The following is a 21,412-nucleotide window of genomic DNA, read 5'->3' as shown; positions in this document are numbered from 1 at the left end:
CAGCCTCATATTGCTGAAGATGAAATCTATTCCTTTATAATCTAATTCTTACAACACATTTCTGAACCGTTCATCAGTCTGGCCTTGCAGTGAATCTGAATTGAGCAGGCCATTTCTCCACTTGCAGAAAACCTGTGAAGTGCCTCAAAGGAGCACAAGCATTTTCAGACCACTTAAGGGGGCTGCTGAGAGCTGGTCTTATGCCCCTCAGCCCCTCCCCACCAGCTGGACTGGCACGCTGCCCAGTGCCAACGTGTCTGCCTGCCGCTGCAGCTGCTCCTCACCCTGTCATCCCAACCTTCCCACAGCAGAGCTCCGTTTGGCTTGGGTATGCATCGAATTTTTTCAAACAGCAGTAAAACCAACCAATTACAGTATTTTCAAAGATTAATTATCACTCACTTTTAAAAAGTCAATTTTCTTTAAACTAGGGACGCAAATGAGAAAACAAATGAAAAATGGATTTCCAGAAGAACCACATTTCCTGCTATTCAGCAGGAATCATCCCCAAACACTGATTAAAATATCGGGATTGCTTCATATCTTGTTAATCTCCAGTGAAGAGGCAATGCCATTTAAAATTAGCAAAAACCCTGTGATATGGGATGAAAACCAGAGCAAAGCATTTAGCTTTTATAAATGTTAATTTCCTAAATAGATCCTTACCAGGTCAGTTTTGGTTGGCAGTGGAGTAGCCAGCCACTTATGTGGGGGAATTTGAAATAGGCCAGGAGGGTCTATGTTACAGCCTGCCAGGTCCCCAGCAACTAGTCATTAGAACATAAAACTTCTACCATAACCTCTCTTTTTTTCTCTCTCAACTTCACACTCTTGCTCTAGCTTCTATCTCTCTTTCTCATGGAATTTGGTTTATCTATTCCTCTATCCCTTTTTTATTATTTTTTTATTTTTTGTATTTCTTATATCATTTTTCATTTTTGCACAATGTATGCATTTTCATCTTGGTTATATGACCCATACAATTCCCACCATGCTTGTTTTGATCCTACTCCCTCCTCCCCAGCTCCCAAGTGTGTCTCTGGTTTATAGTTGCTTGTTGATTTTGATTTTTACTTTATTGTAATTACTCTTTTCCTGGTCCCTTATATCCGGTATGTTTATTTCAGCACTATTTACAATAGGTAAGCTATGGAAACAAACCAAATGCCCCAAAATAGATGACTGAATCAAGAAGATGTGGTACATATATACCATGGAATATTACTCAGCAATCAAAAAAGATAAACCTCTATCCCTTTTTAATTCACCTTATACTGGAAAGCAGATTATGTAAAGACCAGGGAAATGGATTATTGTCTTAGCTCAGGTTTCCATAACAACATACCATAGGTTTGGTAAACACACACTTTTTTCTCACAGTTCTAGAGGTTGAGGTGTCTAACAACAAGGTGCCAGCTTACCTGGTTCCTGGTGAGAGCTCTCTTCCTGCTTGCAGATGGCTGCCTACTCGCTGTGTCCTTCCTCACATGGTAGAGACTATAAGCTCGATGGTATGTCTTCTTATATGGGCACTAATCCCATTATGAGAATCCAACCTTTATGACCCTATCGGCTCTAATACCTTCCAAAGTCCCCTTCATATCAGAGGTTAAAATTTCAATAAATACGAATTTGGGGAGAATACAAACTTTCAAGTTCATAACATAACAGTTGTAACTAAAGACCTACTGAAATTTTAGTGACAAGCAAAGGCAGAGGAAAAAAAAAAGACTGTCTAATATCTGCAGAATATGGAGTAGAAGAGATTATACAACTGTCTCTATCATGAGAGGCAACTAGGAAGAAGTTAGCAATTCATATAACAATGTCCAAGAGGAATGATGAACTTGGACCTGAACTAGATGTACGTCCCTATATCAAGGGGGATCTTGTCCATGACGTGAGACTTAGCAGCAAAACTCCTTATGGTTGATCATGTTATTCAGAAGGCAGCAGCAGCTGCCCACTCAACTTGGACCAGAATGTCAGCCCCCTTTATAATGAACATGCACCAGAGGACAAGAACCAAGCAGAATGCCAGAGATCCTACCAAGTCCAGGGCCCAGCCCATATAGTTCCATCTCCCCAGTCTTGGTTGAGATGGAGTCACAAATTCCTAGAACAACTCTGGTAGGTACCTCACCTGACCCTCTCTTACCAAGCTGGTGATGCCAGAGTCAAACTGAGGGTTTATAAGACACAGAGAAGCTGGACACAAGTCAGGAAGGCACAAGAGTCGAGAGTGAAGAGAGGGCAAAGGAAGGTAGCAACCAACACATTCCACCTTCTTTTCCATTTTGTACTTTGCTTGCTCTCTAATTTGCTATTCATTCAGAATTGATTGGATATAAGTCAGAAAGGCAACTTACTGACCATTTATTATTGGTATACTGTGGAGATCCTGACCCCAATTCACCTCCTCTCATGTGGGTGAGATGTGCTGTCAGAAAACTAGAAAGTAATAAGGGCCAGTCGTCTTCTGTGACCACCATATGCAGTCCAGGGGGGCTGGAACAGGGTCTCATTCAGACTGGGATTTGCTCCGAGCAAGGCCAGACCACCTTTGAACCTCTGCCCAGTGGTGCATGGGCCAAAATTTCAGATGCACTACTATGGGTGGTTTTCTTTGCCTGTCAGCAATTCTTTCTGAAGCATTTGGTGGGTCTGTGTACACTTTATAATATAGCTTGCATTTCTTTCTTATAAGGAATCAAAGGAAGGTATGAAGATTTATGCCTAATTTGGGGGTGGGGGGGGAACAGCTGTCACTATCTCCAACTTGAGGATAATTCATTTAGAAACTGTTCATCTGCAGGAAATGTCCCCTCAATAAAGCATTTGCCTCAGTCGTTCATTGAACATTACTGAGAACCTTTGATACATGAACACAGACGGCGCTGGTATTGAGAATGCAAACAATTCTCTTTTGTGTTTCTCAAATGCTGACTGTATGCCAGATGCTAGGCTACATGCATTATCTCTATTGTCCTGTTTAAGCCTCAACAACCACCTAGTACAATAAGGACAATATAAGCTCCCACTTGATATATGTGGAACCTAGTGTTCAGAGAGGGCAGATCACATGCTTAGAGTCACACATCCAGTTAGATTAGTTCTAGGACTCATGCTGGAGAAGAAATAGCTCTGCACCCAAGAAGCAGTCAAGATACTAAAGAAAACAAACCCACAGATAAGGGTCATGGGTGTTATGACAAAACCATCTATCCTGGGAGGGGCAGGACACAGAGGCATGTGTGCAGTTCTTAGGGTGAGTGTCAGAGGTGTCCCAGAGGGGCTGACTTTGAAATTGTGTGTTGTTGGTGGTGATTGCCTGTATGGGGCAGTGATTTGAGATTCATATTGTAATGGAGGAAGGAAAACACATCCTTCCCTTTACCCTGGTGTTCTAATGTGATTCTGCATAGGAAGATGAGGTTTTGAGACTGACACAATCTAGTAGCCTTCTCTACTATGTTTTTCTGTATATATTTTATATAGCCAACTTGTGATTCACAACAGTTCCTGGCATGATTTATAGAAGACACTACACAATTGTTGCTTAGTTCTTGTTGAAGACTCAGTAGTACAAGTGATCACTACTTAGGAAAGCCTTCCAGACAAACAACAGGTGCCCTGTTCCCCAGAGGCCTCTATTTTTGAGCCCTCCTTTGGGTTTTACTCAATAGCCAGAGAAACTTGATCTTTGTTATTGAGAGGAAACAAAGAAAACAAAACCTTTATAACACCTCAATATTGAGGAGTCCCCTTTTCTTACTCTTCCAGCAGTGCTAGGATTTGTGTGTCACTTGTCGGTTCATGAAGTCACTGGTTGTCCAAGGATAGTGGTACATTTTCTTTAGGACACAGCCGATCAGTGCCGAGGAGTGCAGACACAGGGCGCTGGCAGGTGGTGCCTGGCACTGTCCAGAGAAAGCAGAACATCACCAGGCTGCTTTAAGATGGGCTTGTGTTTGTGGTAGCAGCTTGTCTTTTTTATGTTTTTTTTTTTTTTACTTTTTTTAATGAACTGTTCCATTATACTCCCTTCTGCCTCTTTCCCTTCTCCCCTGTTCTATGAACCTTTTCAAGAACAAATAGAGAGTGATAGTAAAAGCAGCAGGAGGACATTCTAAAAATAAAGACAAATACTGAGGGTTGTTAGGAAGTAGCCTTTGTCATGGTCCATTAACATGTGCTGCCCCCCCCCACCGTTTTATTAAAAAAAAAAATTGTCAGTATGATCTTCCAGATTTCTGCCAGATGGAGTCTGGTGCTAATTTGGGGAATTAGAGACTATGAAAAAAGACTGGGGAAAATTTGTGAGTGAGCAGAGCACCTTTAGCAACCAAGAGTCAGGAAGGAGGCTCCAGGAGAGCCAAGTGAGTAAATGTTTAACAAGAGGGAAAACACAACAGAAAACTTAGGCAGAGTTGGGAGATGTGAGTTGCTAAACTGGACAACAGAAGTGTCACCTCTGTGCAAAGACAGGGACAAAAGGGCTGGAGAATCCCTTGAATTCTATGAAGCTGAGATGTTCAGCCAGAGGTCTTGAGCTCTGGACAACAGGTGAAATGCTCCTACCTTGGCTTAGAGAAGACCTTGAAAAGTTCTGGTGGGTGAAATAGTCCATGTCTATAACACTGGTCTTTTGAGACCAAATTAGTCAGCATTGGCCCTTCTATTTTAAAGAACTACTGGATTTTTCTGTTAAACTGGCTTAATACTAAGCTCATGATATGGCATAGGAGGGTGATATGAGATTAAAGTGGAATTTATTGCTCTGCTGTTGAACCTTAGTGTTTATGTCACTGAACACAAGAGCCCAACACTAACAGGCTCAGAGATGACTTGCTAACAAGCTGGCATTGGGTCCAGAGACCAGCGGCTGTCACCCTTCAAAATGAATCCTGACCTGGGTCACTAAGACTTCAAGCCTGCCACCTTTTGAAATGAGTACTTGGTCTTCTCAGGTTAATGGCCTTCCATGGTGCACACAAGTGATAAGGGAATTTGCCTCTATTTGGTAGGCACTGTATGGAAAGTGCATGTTCTTTTTCTAAGAACCATATGGCCTATCCAGAAAACATTCCAGCCTGAACTAGTTTAGTGCTCCTTTCAATGCTACAAGCTTTCAATAGAGTATCATCACTCTCTATTCAAAGACTCAAACCGTATCACACCTCAAAATTCAGATATGAAAACCAAAGATGCAAATAAGAGACTAAATTTTTAGAACCACAAATAATCTAATCTGGTATTTCCCAAGTGAATTTCCATAAGCACTTAATTCTACCCAATTCCTTCCTGGAGAATCAAAATGCAAATTGACATGTTAAAGGCTCTGAAAAGTCCTGCTTAAAAGAAAGCTGTTAGGACCTCCCTGGTGGCGCAAGGGGTTAAGGCTCAACCTATGAAGCAATGTGCAGTCACTGAAGCACGAGTTCGATCCCTGGCTAGCCAGGGAGCAACCCACATGGTGCAGCAGACTTCTCCTATCTTGCCTGCTGCTCCCCTCAGCAGTGTATTTCAGTCAGTCTGCCCATTCTGCTCCCCCTCTGTCTCTGGTGAATCTTCTCACCCCCACCTCTGGCCTGTACCCCAACTCTTGTATACATATATCTTTAAAAAAAAAAAAAAGCTGTTAAATTTTGCCTAATACAAGTATCCTCCAAACTTATTTAACCACCAAACATTTTTATTCATGTAACCAGAAAATAAGCTTCTACCAAAGAGTAGATGTATGTTCATTCTTTCCCTATTTCCCATCTTTCCTTCCCTTACTTCCTTAATGAGGAAGCTGAGACCAAAGCAGTAAAGTGACTTGGTCTAAGATATTGCAATTCAATAATGACCAATATGTCTAAAGCTGTGTCCTGGCAGCTGATCCTGTAATCTTCCAATCATATCCTAATGGTATCTTAACTTGTGATTTAACCATTGGGGAGAAGGCAACACTAAGGTGATTGAGAGTTTCATAGTTTGGGGGACCTACTTGGCTGTGAGATTAACTCTAGTAGCAGAGTTTTTGTCAGTCTTGAGGCTTAGGAATGTTCCCTGAGGCACAGGATCTGAAGAGACACCACAGCCATAACTCATAAACTGTTTCTGAAGACTGAGGAGATTGACAGGGGCTGGTGATAAAGAATCCAGGGGATGGACAATACTCAGCAGAATGACTCACAGGCAATCATTGCCTAGGTGATAGGTCCACGCAGGGTGGACACTGCTACTAAGCTAAGGGGTCAGGTGAGGCTCTAGACAGGAAGAATGGAATGTATAAACCAGGCTTCACTGGGATGCAGTTGAGGTGAGGTCTTCCTTAGAGACACTAGGAGTATGAGACTAAGAAACTGGTCAGAACTCAGAGTAACAGGCCATGAAAGGGACCAAGGATAAAGCCCAGATTTGGGGCATCAGATGGCAGAGAAAGACTTGTCCCTTGGACCACTGAGTCCCGGTGTTTTCTGGAAAAAAGGAGAGTTAGGAACAACAGTCAAACAGTTGCTGGATCCAGAGTCTGTGAAGAACACTCTCATCACAGGCATGTGTCTGTTCTACTATTTACTATCTCAAGGAACATGAGAGAGGACCAATAGCTAGTGCTTTACTATCCCAAAGTCATGTGAGTCAAGCCAATAGGCTCATCATAATTCATCTCTAATTGTTCCTGGAACTCTTGGGTCAAGTCACAAACTGAATGACACTTCCAAATATTCCCTACCCCTTTTCATCATTCATTCATTCAACCAACAAATAATTGTTGACCATGATAACATATGTGAAACACAATGCTTGGGATGAAATGGGGGACTCTGGAGTTTTATAGTCTAGTAAACAGACATTAACCGAATGGTTTTCACAATCATACAAAGATTTCATGTGCTATAAGGGGAAGTGCCCAGTGTTTTGAGAGTCAAAAGGGAAGGGAAGGGAAAGAGAATTTGACTTGTTCCTAGGAGAGGACATAGCATGTTACAAGGGACTAACACCTGGGAGGTAGAGGTGGAGGCTGAAAGAGTGTTTGGTGCAAGAGGGGTCAGGAAAGATCAGCAAAGACCAGACCGTACAGGAACAAGAATTCTTGATAAGAAATTTTGTCTTCATACAAGAAGCAATGGGAAGCTAGTCAGTATTTTAAGCAAGGTAGCAGTATGACTACATTTGTGTGTATGTATGTTGACTTTTTATCATGGAAAAATAAAATAATACACAAACGTAAACAATAGTAAAATGAATTCCCTTTGTATTTGCTGGTCAAGCTAAAATGTAGAGTCAAGGAGGGGGCCTCTCACCAAGACAAAAGTCTTGGTATGAGGAACATACTGAAAAACCAGTATCTACTGAAAAGAGCAGGCAGACATTATGGCCAGATAAGCATAATCAGCTAGACCACCTTGGCAGAAAGTTAAGTGTAAACAGGAACTAGAGATAGGATGTTTTGATCAGCAGCAACAATGGAGCCCTCCAGGCAACAACCCCTATTCACTCCCCACCCCTAGCTTGTAGCAGGCATTTATGCATCCCCAGGACACATCCTCACTACATATAGACTATTATGCATCCCCAATCCACATCCCCACCACCCACATTCCTCCACATATTCCTTCGCATACTTGCCCACCTTCCCTGAACCTGATTCCCAATAAATGTGAGACTGGCCTTGGAACAGTGCTGCACTCCCTGAGGAGAAAACCCCTTTAGGTCTCTCTCTGCCTCTCTCTCTCTCTACTTGGATTTTGAGTTGTCTTTCTTCCATCCCGCATTGCTCTAAACACTGCCACCCCATGAGTCACCACGTTCCCAAGTGACAAGGACAATTTTTCAGGTTTGTTTTAAAATAATCAGTCTGGCTGCATTATGAAGTACTGAACCATAACCAAAGCAGACATAAATAAACTTGCTGCTCTAAGCAAAAGAGGAGGTTGCCCTGGACATTGGTCACCAGAGTAGTGATGGACATAACTGAGTGGATTCCAGAAACATTAATGAGACAAAACCAATAGGGCCTAGTGATGAGTTAGAAATGGGAGTTGGGGAAATGAGAGGTACCTAGGCTACAAAATACTTCTAGAAGGATGAATGATGGTGTCAGTAACTAAGAGAAGGAGTTCTGGCAGAGTATCAAACCTGGGAAGGAAGATTATGAGTTGAATTTTGGAGATGCTGAGTAAAATGTACCTCAACACTAGAAGACATTGTCTAGTAAGCTGTTGAATATACAGGCCTGAAACTAGAGAGTCTTAACTAAAGATACACATGTAAGCATTACCTGTAAGAAAATGTTAAGAAAGGCCTTGAGCATGATGTGGTTACTAAGGGATATATCCAGAGTGAAAAAAAGGAGAGGATCTAGAATGAAGAAGCTCTACATTTAAAGACTGGTTAAAGGAAATAGTCCTGCTAAGAAGATAAAAAAAAATAGTAGTCATAGAGGGAGGAAAAATTTAGAAACTCGAAAATCAGGGGAAAAAAGCCCCAAGATGCCAAGCAGATACAGACAACACTTGACAGCCTATTAAAAACCATCCCTATTGCTCAAAGGCAAGAGAAATCTACAGAGATACATTCATGGCGAGTATGTCCCCGCCACCACCCTGTCACCCTCACACACATATACACCCTCACAGAAACTTAATCACCTGAATCCTTAGTATCTAATATGCGCTGGCACATGGACGTTTCTTAATAAATGTGTGCAGAACTGAGACATAACTCTGCCTTCAGATATCACAAATGGTCCTGTCACATAAAACCTCAGGCCTCTAATCCCCTGCAGAAACCCCTTCCTACCCTCTAGACCCTCTCAGGTGCCCAGAGCATATGGCAGGCAGAACAAAATTAAATACAATTGACATTTGGATTATCTGCACCACTGCCCCCCTCTATGAACATGGATAGAAAGTTAACTGAATTTCTTTTATTAAAAAATTCTTTGCCAGAAATACTTTGAGTGGTGTTTCTCATCAGCATTAGCCTGCAGGTTGCAGCAGCAGTATTTATCAGGCCTAGGCCTGGGTGACGGACTCCTGTCACTCAGTCAGAGATGGGCACAGATACTCAAATGCATCCTGAAGGGAGTTTCTTTTCCACAAAGAATTTGCAGAGATGCCATAACTCACTGTGGCATCACCAGCGACTGAGCAAGGCAATTTAGGTTCACTGAGCCCCAGATAAGGGGGAAAACACCAAAAGGACATAGCTGAGAAGCAGTAATCATGGACTACTTTCAGGGTGGATACAGATCAAATAAATGGGAAATACAGAAAACTTGAATTACTGAAGGAATCTGACCTCCATTCAAAGCTCCTTTCTGGCTTTATGGTACCATGCATTCAGACATTTCAGAATGCTTAATTTCTGTCTGTACAGCCAGACAAAGGACAGGGGTAGATACACAGGTCACAGGTAGGGGCAAGTTATGGATCATTTTATTTGGCTTTCGACAGTATTTGGACCCAGGAATTTTCATGGTGTCCAGAATTCGAGTTCATGTCATGTGGGTGCCCATTTAAGAAACTCATGTACTGGCAGCCTCCTACACCCAAAAAGGAGCCCCCACCTACTATTCAGTGTCTCCCCTGCATGAGGGCAGGGCCTCCTTTTGTCAGGCTGATGCAAAGTGCCTGCCTCTACTTAATGTGTCCCTTCTTGCCATGCGGCAATCTACTCAGCTCATATACCTTCCTTTCCCTGGGACAGAATCAGTGTGCTTAAATGTTAGTATTTTAAAGTTTTGATTTGTTAAAAAATATCACATGAGAATCTGATAACACCTAAACAATTTCTATCAGCAACTTGATAAAACTTAGATTTGAATGAGGGTCTTGTTTAAGAGACAGTGCATCCCACTGTGCTTTCTCCACCACAGCCTTGGCTATACTATGTATATTGGGGTGTTTGCTAGTCTCTCTAAATGGAGGTAAGTTCCATACATTCCCCATTCTTGATAACAGCTCCTGGTTCATAATTGGAGTTTGCTAAACATTTTAAATAAATGAGGTAAACAAAAATTCTCAGTTCAATTATCTCATCTTCCACTTAATTTTGGCTATTCTCATTCCCTTGCTTTGAGGATGAGATAACTCAAGTGTGCAGACATGAACTCTGAGTAACCTGACTAGCAACTTCTTATTGTTTTGATGGCAGCAGATTCACCAGTGCATCACACCAAATATGCTCTGTTGCTTCATCTTATTTGCCACCATGGATTCCAGCCAGTCAGAGTCCCACAGTGCCCACAAAACAAGGAGGATATCTGCAGACTTAGCTAGAATGTCACTCAGAAGTCCAGGCCATAAGGCTTGCCTATTAGAGAGACATTAAATCGTCCATGCTATGAAGGGTTAAATGAGTTGTCAACCCCCCTATTTAGTAGCAAATTCAACTCTTAATTAGTGCAGAGACAGCACCAAACCCATGTCAAACTCCAACTTTTGTATCACCTTCCTCCCAAACCTCAGGAATTTATATTCCAATTTGGCACCTTCCTATCTTCAAAGCTTCTCTGGAACTTGTGACCCAGGATTCTAGAAGGAAAGTTGTATTGACTCATCCACCTCCATGAGTGTGACACTGAATCCCTCCTTTAGTCCTGCAATAAAAATTTCTGCTTGAGGCAGCTGCCATTTTTAGCACGACTGCTTGTGTGTGCTGTGCACCCTATCACCTCATTTTCCCATAGGATGTCTAGATTGAGATTTTCTCCCTTTCTGTCTGGCTGATGTGCTTGAATTCTTGAACTTCATTTCTGTTGTCCTCCACTTTTCTCCAAGTGCTGTAATTATGTTATTTCAAACAGAGCTAGTCAGCTTCCCAGCACAGCATGGGGGTCATCTCAGTGACACACTGATGCTCAGCAACTAAGCATTTTCAAACTCTGGTTTCAAATGCTGGTAATGATTTCTTCCCCAAATCATCTCACAGAGAAGGGTAGTTCTATGAGTTCTTATCTAATAAATGGGAATTCCACACCATTTACTCTGGGTTCTAACAAAATCTTGAGATTTGAAATCGCCAAAAGAATGATTTGGGTCCAGACAGAATAATTTTGAGACAGGTTGACCAGTACTCTCTGCTCAGGAATTCCCTTTTCATTGAAGTCATTGCTTCTTTCATCATCATGTTTAGCAGCACCTGTCTTAGGAGGAAACTTATTCTATGCAAACATCTTCCTCTTCTTGGAGCTGTCTGGAACTGTCAGGTTGAGTAAAGATTTGGGGGTTTGGAAATTCATCTGTGATTTGTCTGAAGGTGATTCCTGTGCAAGAGTTGCATTAATCACTGTTCCAGAGACAGCAAAGTCCAAAAGTAAACTCAGGGAGGAAAAATATATAAATTAAATTCAAAATACCCAAGGGACTGGCAGAACTGTATAGACAGATTCCACTTATGTAGTGTGATGCAATGAATTTGGCCTTTAATTATTCCCATTAAAGATTATTTGTTCACCGTATATTCTCTTACTGTGTAAAAATAGCTCTTCAGTCAAAGAATCCCAATGCAGTCCATGTAGCTGGACTCAATTTCCATGAGTCTTTGGCTAGTTAGTGAAAATGGCTGTAGTACCAGATTAACGAGCCCAAGGTCAGACAATCAATTCTCTTGACATATTCTATGTCCAAAGATGATCCCTTCAAACTTTCCAACAGGTGCATGCCAAGGCCAAAAAGAAGGATAGATACAACAGGAAAAAGAAGGGAATTTGAAATAGTAAATTTATCAGAGATACAGGATAAAAAACTCAGACTAAGCAGAGCTCTCCTCTGACATTGCTATTAAAGGAGGTTACTATAAAACCATGTTATTTTTCAGCTCCTTGTCTTACTCCTTTCCATACATTTAAGAAATTCAACTGTAAAATCTGCCAGAACCTTACATATAACACTTAATAAATGAGAGCACATTCATTCATTCAACAAATATTTATGATGATCTACTATGTTGAAGTGCTGCCCCAGACCCTACAATATAAAACAAAGTCCTTGCCCTCAGGGATAGTTCATTCTTCTGGAAGGAGACATGTAAATATATGAACACATATGTAAAAACATCTGTAATGTTTCATTCATAAATACTATGAATGCAATTATATAGGACTATTGCATAAAGAATACTTGGTGTCAGTTAAGGAAAATGTTTCCACTTTAACTTAGGAGGTGAGGGCACAGTGCTCTGAGAAGGGGACATTAAGCTAGATCTGAATTATGAGAAAGAAGAAGCCACCCAAATATCAGGGGGAGAAATTTCAAGGTAGAGACAAACATTTGGCACAATCAAAAAATGCAAAACTAGTGTGACCAGAGTATAGTGGACTAGGAGGAACATAATGAAAGAAGAGGTGGGAGAAGCAGACTGAATCCAGGTCTGGCAGGACCTGAAGACCTCGTAAAGAGTTTACCTTTTGTTCTAATTGCAAATGGAAGCTACTAGAGAGTGGCAATACCATTGATGGCCACCAATGCTCCACACATCCTGGTATTATGCCCTTGTATCATTCCTTTCCACATTGTATTAGCACTTGTCTGTATAAAGAACTGCATGTGGTAGAAGTGATGACATATGATTTCTGAGGGTTGAACAGGGTTTTTCAATCACATCACTATTAAGTCGTGACTAGTTAATAGTCACAAGTATACATTGTTTGTATACATTGTTCTTTACATTACAGATGTTTAGCAGCATCCCTTGCTGCCACCTACTCGATGCCTATAGCACTCCTGACCAATTGGGACAATCAAAATACCTCCACACAAGGCCAAATGTCCCCTAGGGGAAGAAAGAGAGGCAAGGCAAAAACACCCTTGGTTGAGAACCATTGAGCTAGATCATAAAAGACATTGTTCATTCTCTCTCATCTTCCCCCCTCCCCATGTTTTCTCCCTTTCCTTCTCTCAGATTGCTCTGGGGGATAACAGCTGACATATTGGAATAACCCAAAAGCAGCCTCCAGAGAAGCCCACATGGCAAACAGGGAGGCCTCCTGGCATAATTGTGAGTGAGCCATTTTGGAAGTGGATTTTCCGGATCAAGCATCCAGAATACCACAGTCCTGGCCAATGTCTTAACTGTAACTCATGAGAGATCCTGAACCAGAACCTATCAGCTAAGCCTGTCCTGAACTCCAGATCCATAACTGAGAGATGACAAATTTCTGTTGTTTTAAGCTAACTCTGTGGATAATCTATTACATAACAGTAAAAAACTAACATAGAGGATTTAAGAACAAGAGTGGTACCATCTGATTTATGCCTTAGACGCCCTCTGACTGCTGTGTGGGAAATGAACTAAGGGGAAGCAAAGGAAGAAGCTGCATACTTCTCAGCAAGAGACCATGGTGGCCTAAACTAGAATTGTAGTAATGATTAAGATCACTGCTACTTCTCAGAGCATCATTATGAGAATTGAGAGGCATCTAGTCCTCAAGGCATTTTAACTCTATTTGTTAGAATAATGTTCTGTTGTTGTATTTTTTTTTTTTGAGAAGAAACATTTAGACTATCTGATAGAAATTTTATTTAAAAAGTACAAATCTATGCTGTCTATGATGTTAGTAGAAATTCACTGGGTAGAACATAATGTGAACAACCATATAAGGAGCTCTAGCAGTGATTATAATGAGATGTTCTCAGACCGGAAACAGCTTTGGAAACAGTTTGGGTTGTATGTGGGCTATGAGGGCAAGGTGAGTGCTGGGTTAGGACCTGAGCAGTGAAATTAATCATGCAAACAGAGAAGATGGAGGGAGGGTCCACTGGTGGGGAGAAATGGCAGCAAAGGAAAATCAGTAGTTTTCTGTTGGTCATGTTAAGTCTGAGATGTCTAGAAAATATCAAATATTAAATTGAGATGTTAAAATGAAAGCTAAATTTATGGCTCTGGAGTTCAGGAGAGAGGTCAAAGTTAGAAGTATAGATTTGGGAATCATCAGCCTGTAGATGCATTTAAACTCAGAAGACCAGACAAGATAACCAAGTGAAAATGTGTTGATAATAAAGAGAAGATGTGCAGCACTAATTGATCTCTAAAATATTCCAGTGGGCCTCCTTGGTGGTGCAGGCAGTTGAGCGCAGCACTGTGAAGCTGTCCGCAGCCTCTGCATACCGGTTCGATCCCCGCCAGCCTGGGAGATTCCCACATGGAGCAACAGACCTCTCCTGTCTCCCCTACTGATCCCCTCAGCAGTGTGTTTCAGTCAGTCTGCCTGTTCTGCTCCCCACTCTGTCTCAGGTGAATCCTCTCACCCTGCCACGCATCTGGCCTGTACCCCGGTTCTTGTATGCATGTATAAATATTAAAAAAAATAAAATAATAAAATATTCCAGTATTTAAAGGTTGGAGAGAAAGAACCAGTGAAAGGAAATAAGGAGTGATAAGTAAAATTAGCAGAAAAAAAAGGAGTGAGTGATGGTCTGAGAATTTAGAGCACAAAGATTTTCAAAAGGTTGGCATGAGCAAGGGAGACGCTGTCAGAATAGGCATGAACATTGATCAAGGAAAGCTGTGCCTTATATATATCAAACACTAAATAATTATTTATCAATTAATGAACAATCAAACAATAACAAAAATGCAGATGGTGCTTCTTACTTGTCAGGCACTGCTCCAAGCCACGAATATACATTAATTCAGTTATCCTCACCATAACTCTATAAAATGGGTACAATAATTCCTAATTCTCAATATAGGAACTGAGAGGCAGAGGGGTCAAGCTATCTTCCCCAGGCCACAAAGCTAGCATTTAATACAGTAAGCATTTAGACCAGCAATCCCGCTTCACAGCACATGCTTTTAACATCTTTGTAATGCTGTCCATAAATGAATGAAATAACATTGGAAGTTGGAAATCTTTGAATAACGATTGGAATTCTAAGTTATATTTTGTCCAACCTGACTAAATATATTTGTTTCCCCTGAACTCATTCCATCTAAGTGACATAAAGAAATCAACTGGAAAGAGATGGGGCAATGGGAGGAATCAAGCTTTACATTAAATCAGTGCCATGCATGATGCACAAAAGCAATATCATTGTGCTAGCAGCCAAGTAGACTATAGATCATTGACAGTATCAAAGGTTAGGCCCATTTGTTTTAAATTTTCTCAGGGCTGCATAGATTCTCCTAACTCCCATTTCTGACTTTCCCTGAGATGTGCTTTTTAGTTCCTATTCCCTGGTCTGTGACCATCCTTTGTGTTCCATATCCTACCCTCTCATCCTCCTTTTAAGCTCCAGCCCTCACTGTGGCAGCCAGTTGCACATGCATATAACCTGAGCTCCTTGCCTTAGTTACACCGTGTGCCTCTTGAGCTCTGCCCAGAGTCTGCATTACCACATGGGGAGATCTGGATGCCCACTCAGCTATGCTGGCACATACACAAACCCAGAAGTGCAAAAGGAGTTAACTCCCTGCAAGGAGGGTTTTTTTTTCTAAAGATTTATTTATTTTTGCATGCAAGAACTGGGGTACAGGCCAGAGGTGTGGGAGGTAAAAGTATTTACCAGAGACAGAGTGGGGAACAGAACAGCAGATCTACTGAAATACACTGCTGAGGGGAACAGCAAGTGAGAGAGGAGAGGTCTGCTGTGCCATGTGGGTTGCTCCCCGGCCAGAGATGGAATTTGTGCTGCAGTGGCTGCAGACAGCTTCATAGGCTGCGTCTTAAGCCCTTGCACCACCAGGGAGGCCGTGCAAGGAGGGTTTTAATCAATGGAGACAGGAGCTGGGGACAGACACTCTCCTCCTCAGCATGTCTGTGGGACAGCTCTAAGAAGCAGTCTACACAGTTCCTTAGATGGCCCCAGTTGCCCATACTTAATAAAGTTGGCCCTTGGGTTGGCTTTCTCTTCCTTCCTATTTCATTTCTCAGACCCTTAATTCTTTTCCTGGGTATCACTTCTAAAATAAATTAAATTAATCAAAAACTAGTCTCAGGCTGTGCTTTTGGCAAACCACATTAAGACCACTCCTGTCACATGGTCTGTGAATTGACAGAGAGTTATGATGATTGACAAGAGAGTTATGAGGCTGAGTCTTTCCTGAGAGATTCATGATCACTCCCTACAGCCCTCAGGATTTAGAAACAACCTGGGTTTGAACCCTGCTTCTGTTTGCATGCTAAATAATCTTAGATAAAACACACAACTTCTTTGCAACACAAATTTTCTCACCTATAAAAAGTGAAAAATAAAGAGCAGCACCCTCCCAGGGTGAAACTCTATACAAAGGTTAATTGTGTGCCTGTGTTCTAACCAAGCCATTACTAGGCCATAGCAAAATATTCCAAAGTGTGTTTATACAATTCAGTAGCCAGCAGTAAAGTGTATTTATACAACTCAGTAGCCAGTAGTGTTTTTTAAATTTACATAAAATAAAATTAAATGGAATGAAAAGTTCAGTTCCTCAATTACAATAACCATATCTCAAGTGCTTAATGATCGCATATGACTATTGGCAAATATACCAATGTTCGATAACATTGATATAAAGTACTTCCATCGGGCCTCCCTTGTGTGGTGCAAAGGATAAAGATGCAAACTATTAAGCTATCTGCAGCACAAGTTCCACCTCCGGCCAGGGAGCTACCTGCATGGCTCAGCAGATCTCTCCTGACTCTCCTGCTACTCCCCTCAGCAATGTATTTCAGTCAATCTGCCTGTTCTGTTCCCCACTCTGGCTCTGGTGAATCCACTCACCTTCCACACCTCTGGCCTGTACCCCAGAAATCTTGTATGCATAAATAAATAAATCTTTTTAAAAAATACTTCCATCATTCCATAAAGTTCCATTGTACAGCATTGCTATTCATTGCTCTTATTGCCAAGAGAAGATAAGGCCATGTTAGGGGGAGGGGACAGATGTCATGGATGTCAAGTCTTTAATTCTCTGAGACTGTGCTCATTAATCAGCTCTTCAATAATATTTCTTTCTGAACCTTTCCATCTAATGAGGGTCCAGCCCCATTCTGATGGCCCCTCTGCTTCTGCCTATACTGAATCAAAGCACATGCCCCTTGGTGGACTAGGCACCACACTTTTGAGCAAGAGAATGCTGCCTTCTCACTCACGGTATGGCAGTGAAAACAGGACACAAACAAAAAACCAAAGTGAGTTCATCCACACAACTTGTCACAGAACTCCCAACTTCTGACTGCTCTGCCTCAGAAGACATGGCACAGGTAGCACAAGGGATTTAAAAATAGAAAATCCACTAGGCTCAAATGCTGTTCCTTCTTGACCTTTTTGAGGGTAGAATGATTTTCCACTCAGTACAGTAGGTGTCCCCACACTTCTGACTCACTCATAAAACCAACAGGTGACAACAGCATAGTTTCTGGTACAAATGGGCCTTGGGAAATTGTGAAGTGGAGAGTTTGTCTTCTAGACATTCTTGGTTGCAGGGTCTTTAAGCACCCACTGCTCTCATACAGGCCTGAAATCCACCTTTCAGGACTAGACCTGGGCCTGTGCACACTCACAGGGTTAAGAGACTTGATGTTTTTCTGCCTTGACCTTCCCAACCATTAACATCACTGTGTTTGGAAGCTACCCACATGGCGCAGCAGACTTCTCCTGTCACCCACTGCTCCCCTTAGCAGTGTATTTCCGTTAGTCTGCCTATTCTGTTCCCACTCAGTCTCTGGTGTATCCTCTCACCCCCCACACCTCTGCCTATACCCCAGTTCTTGTATACATAAATAAATAAATCTTAAAAAAAAAAGAAAAATCACTCAATTAAATAAAAAATAAAATTAAAAATAAATATTTTGAGAGGCAAAACCTTAATCCAATAGTTTCCCCAAGTGGAAATCTATTTGTTGATCTGAGAGTAATCCATTATCATTAGAAACATCTGTGTTTACATCTCCCTTTACCTCCCAGGCTCACATGCATGTATAGAGCAACAATTGTGCAGCTTGTAGAAGTCAAAAACAGCTCTTCATGAGAAAAATGTAAAGTGGGTTTACCCTGACTTCACCTGGTCTTCCACAGGGCAAAGCCAAGCAGCCACCACAGCTGACTCAGGCAAGGGAAGAAGGTGGGAGCTGTTCTCAGGCACACACTCTGGATCTCCCTGCTACCCATTCTTCTCATTTCTTATGTTGTCACAATTTCAATATTTGATACCTTAGATCTGACATGCTCTTCTTCTCTTTGCTTGTATTAGCTCTTTATGTCCACCTTTCTCCTCAGTTCCTGGCTCTGGAAAATTCTTAGTGTCAGCTCCCCACCTGTCATCCCACATCACTTGTCAGAGCCTAGAAATCAAGACTCAAAATAACCCAGAAAAAAATGGTAATCAAGTAGAGACATAATCCATTAGGGAACTGTGGATAGTTTTTGGAGTGTCTCTCACATTACACTAATACCAAAACCTGAGCTAGATTACACAGCTTAAAAATTTTGGTTTTGGAGTCAGAGGGTGTGAGTTCAATAGTGGGTTACTACATACATAGCAGCTGCAGGGCCACAGGTGACTCACTAACCTTCCTGACTTATTTCCTGAACTAAGACATGTGGCAGTATTGTCTCCAGGCCAGGGTTTTTCAGAGGATTAAAAATGGGATTAAGGGGCCTCCCCAGTGGCACAGCAGTTGAGCGCTGGGTTGCGAAGCTGCCCGTAGCCTCTGCAGCGCTGGTTCGATCCCGGGCTGCTCCCCGGCCACCAGAGGAGGATCCCACGTGGCACGCAGACCTCTCCTGCCACCCGCTGCTTCCCTCAGCAGTGTACTTTGGTCCTTCTGCCTGCTCTGCTCCCCACTCTGGCTCTGGTGAATTCTCTCACCCTCCTGCGCCTCTGACTGTACCCAGTGCTTGTATAAATAAATAATATTGAAAAAAAAAAAAATAAAATGATTCAAATCATCTCATTAAAAAAAGGGATTAAGCATAAAAAACGTTTAGTATAGTGTCTTCCCATAGTTAGTGATAAATTAATGATAACAATAATTACTAATGTTATTACCTATCAATACATTTATCATTATCATTATTAGCCTCTTAAACACTATCAGGACTGCTTGGAAACCAATTCAAATTAGCAGTCTAAAGGGATGAAAGCAAAAAAGACAAAATCTGTGCTTCTATAGAAATAAAATCTGTCCTCTTGCAAAGAGCCTCCCTGCTGCCAGGCCCACAGAAATGATTAAACTTAAGTGCCTGTTTATTTTGCCACTTTTTATCCTATTCTTCTCTCAAAAGCTTCTAAAAAAGAAATGGACGTTTATTTAATCAGTTAGCCAAGGGAAATTTTCCTTTGTAATTCATGCAACTGAGCACTATAAAGAACGTGATCATTTACAAAACCAGGTGAAATGGCTCATTTTACCTTAATTTTCACCACATGCTTAAGGTGATATTTTCATGAACACAGAAGAAAGAATAAACAGAAGGATGATTCACTATTTCCTCAAACAGATTTTTGAAGTGACATTTTGCAACAAGATAGGAATTATTTCTCAAGGGAAAAAAAATTCTCATCTTTACACACAAACAAAAGAAAGAAAAACTCACAAAAGTGACATTTTTCTTCCCTGGAGAACATCTTTCTGCCTATAAGACCTGCCTTTCACCTCTACAGTCAGCTCCAGGTGTTAATAGAAAATGCTTTGGTGTCTCTAACTCCTGCAAACCATGAATCATTTCCAAACCCTGCAAAAATGAAAATTAACATCCTAAGTTTATGGGGTTGGTATTCATCTACAAAAACCAGACCTCACATTTGAATATATGTATTTCAGGACAGAAAAAAAAGGCTTAGAGAAAAGAATCCTAAATTGTTCACACAGTTTACCTCCACTCCCCCTCCTCAACCTTTAAAAACGTGCACACAACACAACTGCAACCACAGCAATCAAACACTGAACAAAGTAATTTGCTCCAACAAATCCCTTCAAATACCTAGCTAGAGAAATTCACGGGTAAATCTTTTGTCCTTCCATGTCAATAGTCATGGCAGAGGTATGGGGGCCTTAATAATTATTTGAGGATGATGGGAGAGAAAAGGGGTAGGAGGCATCCCAAATAAATATTTCACACCATTTCAACATCAATGAACCCAATGAAAATGAATTCCATTTTGGTCTTGAAGGCCAGGTGGGCACACCCCATTCTTCATCTGACACTGAGAACATTCATGTTTTCAAAAAAATTTAATGAGTGTGGAGGAGGCAAAAACCATGACAAAGTCACTCTCAAATATACAATTACCAAGCCTGGAATCGTACTGCGGGGAGAGATTTCGGAGACAGGCTGTCCAAAATTGCTCCCTAACAACATTTTAAATTATAAATATTCCAGCACTTTCTACTGCCTTCTTCATTGACATAAAGACTCCATTCATTGTGCCCCTTAAAATACTTAATGATACTTTCAAGAAGTCTGTGCCTATTCTCTAGGAGCAAGACTAATTTTTGGCAGAAGAGTGATTGCTGGAGAAATCAACATCCTCTCCCCTCCCCCAGATCAATTGCATATTCTTGCTGTTACTCTGACCTTGTGAAGAGCTGATACTAAAGCTCAGTCTAAAACTAGGATTTCCAGGAAAAAACCAGAATACCTAGTTATATCTGAATCTCAGATATCGAATATTTTTTTTTTAGTATAAGCTATTTCATGCCGTGTTGTGACATACTAAAAAGTATCTGATGTTTTTCTGAAAGTCAAATTTAACTGGATGCCCTGTATTTTCCTTTGTTAATTTGGCAACCCTATTTGGAATGCCTTTGCAGTAGATTGGATTATTGCTCCAAATATTTGAATAAAAATCTTCAATGGGGAAGAAGTTTAAGTTCTACTCCATGAAAAGGGATCATTCATTCATGTAACTTGCTTTGGCCTCCTGGTAGGTGGAATGTGAGTCATTCCTTGAGTTGGGTTTGGCCTTGTAAATTGTTTTGGCCAAAGGGATATTAGTAGATGTGATAAATCAGCACAGTTAAATTGGGTTGGTATAGTTGGGCTTGAATTATCATACTCCTCTCCCATTACCATGTTCCTAGGAAGCAGTTCAAGCCCCAGAATGAATATGTCTAGAACAGCCCTGGGCTGAGGTACTTCAAGGAGCTGAGCCCTGTCATATCCACCGCTTTGCTGAAGAGCTGGGCAGCCAAAAACAGCCTAGAACAGCCAACTCCTAATCAATCTGTAGTGTCTCAGACAATGAATTTGGGTGTTGTTATGCAGCACTAAAGTATCAACTGCAAACAAAATCTACTACAGTTGTTTTTTGAACATATGAAAAAAAATCATTGTTTCCTTAAACAACTTCTAAAAATAGTCAGAGCTTCCCTTCAGTCCTCATCTACTACAAATGCAGTAGCAGTGAAATATTAAAAGGGTTCTATCGGGCCTTTCTTGACAATACTGGGCTGAGGGTCTAAATAAGCTGGTTAAACCCCCAACTCTGCTATCTGCAA

General features: G+C 41.3%; 1 protein-coding gene across 1 annotated transcript in view; it reads right to left on the bottom strand.

The window, feature by feature from the left end:
- Positions 1 to 21,412, bottom strand: part of THSD7B (thrombospondin type 1 domain containing 7B) — a 1,502,545-nt gene that overhangs the window by 909,011 nt on the left and 572,122 nt on the right. The window contains exon 10 of the mRNA XM_054699694.1: positions 3,776 to 3,920. The gene's annotated coding sequence lies outside the window, so the exon portion shown is untranslated. The remainder of the gene's footprint in view (positions 1 to 3,775; positions 3,921 to 21,412) is intronic.

This window comes from Talpa occidentalis, unplaced genomic scaffold, assembly GCF_014898055.3.
Source record: "Talpa occidentalis isolate TD23 unplaced genomic scaffold, MPIMG_talOcc4v2.1 talOcc4.3, whole genome shotgun sequence".
Lineage (NCBI taxonomy): Eukaryota > Metazoa > Chordata > Mammalia > Eulipotyphla > Talpidae > Talpa > Talpa occidentalis.
Note: the sequence above shows the minus strand (reverse complement) of the source record. Positions and strands in the feature narration are given on the sequence as shown.